This window comes from Sciurus vulgaris, assembly GCF_902686455.1.
Source record: "Sciurus vulgaris genome assembly, chromosome: 1".
In the NCBI taxonomy this organism is placed as follows: Eukaryota; Metazoa; Chordata; class Mammalia; order Rodentia; family Sciuridae; genus Sciurus; species Sciurus vulgaris.
In genome coordinates, this window is record NC_136461.1 from 8234021 (window position 1) to 8240020 (window position 6000).

Below are 6000 nucleotides of genomic sequence, written 5' to 3' on the forward strand. Positions count from 1 at the left end.
GAGTAGAGGGGGACAGCATGGGAAAAGCAGTTATTCACGCCACCACCACTACGTCCAGCCTCACCAGCGATGTTGGAGCATCTGAGTGTTGAGTATAGTAGAGGCTTCGCGCTCTCCCTCTCTCTCTCTCTCTTCCTCCTTCCCTCCCATTGCTATAGTCTCATGAGGAAAAGGAAAATGTAACTCTCAAAGGGTCCTTCACTCCTCCTCCAACAAGGACTCTACTCATATTGTCCCCATAGCTAATACTCTGGTGACGTCATTGGAGCCCCTGGATCCAGCAGTGCCTGAAGTCAATCCACTTCAGACTTCTCTAAATATGAGCCAATAAATCTGCCCTTCCCTGTTTGCCTAAACTAACTTAGATTAGATTTTTGTCACTTCCATCTCCAAATTCTTAATTGACAGAGTCACCAAAAGAAACTGCTTGCCTTAGTTCTCAGAAACACTTCTCGACAGCAAGACAACGCACCCTTGGTAACAGCTCGAGGTCTCAGAGCTTTGCAGACAAATGTTCGGAACACCATCTGATTGAACTCCCTCTCCTCACAATGTGAGTAAATCCCCGTAGTCAGACCAAAGGTAGAAGAGCCAGGTGGGACCTGCGCTTCAGAGAACATCTGAAGCCCAGTTGGGCTTTTGTTTTGTTTTTGTTGGTTTGTGCTTTTTTTGTCTTGTGTTTTTGTGTTTTTTCAATTTTGAGGTTTCCCCCCAAATCTAAGCAGTGGGCACACATCAGCAGGTGGGAGAAATCAGGGGGAAGGGCAAGAGATACACCCTGTATACACACCCCTCGGGGCTCTGTCCCGGCAGGTGGGGACAGATGCAGGGACTAGAGAGCCTGCCTCCGAGTCGTATTGGACACGCAGACGTCCCCCGTGCCCCATCATTCTGAAGAGGGCTCCTTAAGACATAGGGCAAAGGACAGCACCCTGAGGTCCCCCCACCAGGCGCCAGCTTAGCAGCGTAGGACACCAGGAGAAAGTGGTCCTGCCGCCTTTGGAGGCAGATTCCTCCCAGCATCCTCGCCCCCTTACTGCAGGAAGAGAGGGCAAGGCACACCTCAGCTCCGAGTCACCCGCCTGGAAAGGGGAGGGGCAATTGTTCCCTGACCCTGCTAGTCAGGGAGAGAGGTGGGGTCTGCACCCAGGGCCCACAGTGGGGATGAGACCCTGGCATATCAGACTTCACCTCCACCGGCCTCGAGTCCTGCACTGGCCTGACCGGCATGTCTGGTGTGGCCAGCTTGGGCTCCAGGTGAAGAGCCAGATGGGGGAGGCCCTGAAGGTGCTCCGCGCCCAGGCCAGCTGTCTGCTGGAGGAGCTGACCTGTAGCTGCCCCGGGGCCTTAGCTCAGAGCCCGTCTCCAGGGCCGTGGCTCCCCGTTGAGCATCTCCTCCCACCGAGGTCAGAGAGAGCTCTGCAGAGCCCCGCTGGGGGTCAGGCCCCAGGCCCGGGATTCCTCTCCAAGTGCTCCTTAGGCACAATCTATGCCCACCAGTTCCCAGATGGAGAGCTGCAGGTCTGAAGTCTGGATTTAACTGAAGTCCCACCTCTGTGCACTAATCATGTGGGAAGACAGCAGTGGGCACTGCCTGAGCTCCGGGCCCTGCCAGAGACATCCTGTCAACCGCAGGCATTAGAGGCAGGGTCAGCCTGGGGAGTTGTTTCCTGGCATTCATTAGCACCGAATGCACCATTCCTCACCGCCTGCCTTGGCCACACCAGGCCAGGCCCCCTGCCTGCTGTCCTGGGCACTGACCCTGCGTGTCTGAAGACCTCAGAAGGGTCACGCAGGTGCAGTGACGCCCAGCCTGGGAGGCCGGTCACAGGAAGAGCCGCAGGGGTACCCAGGCCAGTCGCCTCGCCCAGCGTCCCTGTGAATGCTCTGAGCTCTCTCCCTCCATGTCCTGCCCCCCGCCCCAGGCCCTCCACCCATATCAAAACAAAGAGCACAAGCTCCTGAGCCCCAGCTTCAGATTCCGACCCTGCCTCGGTCATGAGCTCCCTGCCCTGTGGGAGCTATACCCCCCAGGCCTTGGTCTCCCCACCCAGCCCAAGCTGGCACTGAGGGATGGGTGAGGTTTCCAGCTCCAACCCTCCCTCATTGCTACCAGCTATCAGCTGGGCCACCTCAGACAAGTCATGCAACCTCTCTGTGCCACTGTTTCCCCATAGTAAAAATGGAACAATGTGATCTTCAGAGACAAAGAGACTAACCCCCACACAGCCTCTGGGACAGCACCTGGCAGGTACTGAACACTCGGAAATCCTGGCTCTTCTTCTTCTTGCTTATCTCTTTGGCCAAGTTTCTTGAATGATCCGACTAGGAACTTCCATCCTGTCCTTGTGCAGCAAGGCCTTTGGAACCTCTGGAGAGCTTCCCCCTCGGATCGGCCTCGTCGCTCTCAGACAGGACGTAGGCCAGCTGTGCCCGTGGCCGGCTGCTCCTCTGGGCATCATCTCGGTGTGACCGCCCAGGACCCCCATTTCCGCCTTCTGCTCCAGCACTAGGTCAGGGTGCAGTGGGCTTTTCCTGCAGGTGCTCAGCTCCCAGAAGATGGAATGCCGTCCTGTGAAGTCACCTTTTTGCCAGGGACCCAGCTCCATTCCTTCCAGGAAGAGGAAGTGAGGTGAGATCTGTATGAAGGCCGGGTGGACTCTGAGCACATCCCTCCTGAGCGCCCACCTGGCCAGGCTTGGGGACAGACGGAAGAGCTCTGAGAGGCCCTCGGTGTCACTCTGGCTTTGCCTGTTAGGTTTGGTCGCAGAATCTGCGTAGCACAGGAGCCGGCGCGTAGGGAAGAGAAGCTCCGGGCTGCTGTGGTGGAGCCGTGGCTCTGGACAGTGGCCGCTGCTCTGGAAGTGGCTGCCAGCCCCTCGTCTGTCTTCTCCCTTCTCCCCAGGATTTCTCAGGCCTCACCCTGGAAAACCCGCCCCTTGGTCCCTCCGCGTTACAGGTGAGAGACAGGCCAGGAGAGATAAAGGCCCAGGATCACACGGAAGGCTGTGTCTCAACTGTGACGTGGGGGAAGGCCAGTCCCTGCCATCCGGGCAGCCATGTCAGCTACACAGGCAGCGCCTGCAGAGGACCCACAGCTGACACGACAGGCACGTCCCCAGTCTGCTGAAGACTTTCCAGGTGCCAACTTACAGAAACCTTGCAAAGATAATTCAGAGGACTCCCATGTGCTCCTTACCCAGATAAAGGCATTTTAAAATATTTTGCTACCTTTATTTTTCTCTCTTGAATTAGGCAAGATACAGCCTCTAAAACACAAGCAACTCCAGTTGGGTGGGGGAAAAAGATAAATTGAAGTACAGCAAAATTTTTAAAATGTTTGCATCAAAGGACACCGTCAAAAAATGAAAGGACATCCCACATTTCAAAATATTGGAAAGCTTTATCTTTCATACAGGTTCAGGATATACAAAGAACTCTAGGGTGCAAACCTGTAATCCCAGCTATTTGGACTCTGGCAAGTTGGAGGCTAGCCTCAGCAACTTAGTGAGGCCCTTTCTCAAAATAAAAAATAAACAGGACTGTGATGTAGCTTAGTGACATAGTACCCCTGGGTTCAATCTCCAGTACCAAAAAAAAGAAAAAATATTCATATACATAAAATATTGACCATCAGTTTTTTTCCATTTTCCCAATCACTGCTTCTTGGGTCAAGCTCACCTCCTGCTCCAGGGTGATTCGGAATGCTCCCCAGAGGCTCATGTTGGTGCGACTGGGATGTGGTGAAGACCTTCACAAGGTGGGCCTGGCAGGAGATTTGAGGCCACTGGAGGCCACTGGAGGTGTGCCCTTTAAGGGGATTGTGAGAAGCCCATCTTTTTCTTTCTCTCTTTTGCTTCCCAGTCACCATGAGGTGAGCAGCTTGCTCCACCCACCAGGAGCTGCCTGCCGTCCCAGCTGTCTTACTACAGGCCCCAAAGCAATGGGGCCAACTGACTATGGGCTGGAAACCCCAGTGAACTAAAATAACCCTTTCCTCTTTTTAAGTTGACTCTCTCTGGTATTTTGTTATAATCATAGAAAGCTGACTAACACATCTCCTACTAGATTTCTCAAAAAAGGCACCTGTACACAGTATATACTCTCTTCAAATCTGTTCTTCCATACCCTCCATACTTGAAGGACAACTACATAGATATAAAGTTCTTGACTCACACTTTATTTAAAAAAATTTTTTTTTAGTTGTTGATGGACCTTTATTTTTATTTATTTGTATGCAGTGGTGATACTCGAACCCAGTGCCTCACACATGCTAGGCAAGTGCTCTACCGCTGAGCCACAGCATCAGCACTCACACACTTTATTTCTTGAATCTCTTGGAAATATTGCTCCACTGTGGTCTTGCTTTGTATGTTGCGCTTGAGATGTTTAATTCTAGCCTCATTTCATTGACCTTATAAATAATTTGATTTAATATTTAGTCTGGATACAATGATAATTTTTACTGACACATAAAAATTGCATATACTTACAAGGTATAATGTATGACTCAATACATTATGTACTGAGTTACATATACTTGATGTAATAAACAAATCAGGTAATAAGGATAGTTTTTTCCTAATAATTTTTTAATTTTAATTTATTTTTATTGTAAACAAATGGGATACATGTTGTTTCTGTTTGTACATGGAGTAACAGCATACCATTTGTGTAATCATACATTTACATAGGGTAATGATGTTTGATTCATTCTGTTATTTTTTTCCTTCCCCCCCACCCCTCCCACCCCTCTTTTCCCTCTATACAGTCCCTCCTTCCTCCATTCTTGCCCCCCTCCACCCCCCATTATGTGTCATCATCTGCTTATCAGCGAGATCATTTGTCCTTTGGTTTTTTGAGATTGGCTTTTCTCACTTAGCATGATATTCTCCAATTTCATCTATTTGCCTGCAAATGCCATAATTTTATTATTCTATATAGCTGAGTAATATTCCCTTGTGTGTGTGTGTGTGTGTGTGTGTGTGTGTGTGTGTGTGTATATATATATATATATATATATATATATATCACAGTTTCTTTATTCATTCATCAATTGAAGGGCATCTAGGTTGGTTCCACAGTCTGCCTATTGTGAATTGAGCAGCTATGAACATTGATGTGGCTGTATCTCTGTAGTGTGCTGATTTTAAGTCCTTTGGGTATAGGCCGAGGAGTGGGATAGCTGGGTCAAATGGTGTTTTCCTAATAATTTTATCAGCATGTCTTATAGTTGATAATTCCTGGACGATCTCACAATTTTCTGAGAATATGTTTTCTCTTATTTTGGAAAGGTTTTCTTGGCTATTTTACAGCATTAATCATGCTACATTGTTTTGTTCTATTCTTTTTTTTGCACATCACAATCTTTAATACTAAATATTCTCACTAGCAACATAAAAAAGCATCTATGTAAAGATCAAATGTTATATAATGTATCTAATGCAGTGGTTACAGCTTTGAATTGAACCGTCTGTAGCTTCAGCCACAGAGACTGACCTGTCCGGGAACCAGGCCTTGTTCAACTTTCTTAAGAGATCTCTTCTATAACTAAATGAAAATCAGAACAGCAAGAAAGCTCCCATGATAGTATCACAAATACCATTCTTTTCTTTTCTTTTTTTTTTTTTTTTTTGCAGTACTGATTTTCATAATTAGCTTACTTATACTTATTAATCATTTAAAAAGAGAAGAATTTTTATACTTATTTAAAGAAACATAAGTTGTATTTACTTTTTTTTTTTTTTTTTTTTTTTTTAGTACTGAGATTGAACCCTGTGGTGCTGAACCACTGGCCCACATCCCCAGACCTTTTCTTCTGTTTTCTTTGATTTTTTTTTTTGTTTGTTTGTTTGTTTGTTTAATGTGGTGCTAAGACTCAAACCCAGTGTCTTGCCCATGCGAGACAAGCTCTCTACCCCTGAGTCACAACCTCAGCCTCTCTGTTTTCTTTATTTTGAGTCAGGGCCTCACTAAGTTGCTGAGGCTGGCCTTGAATGT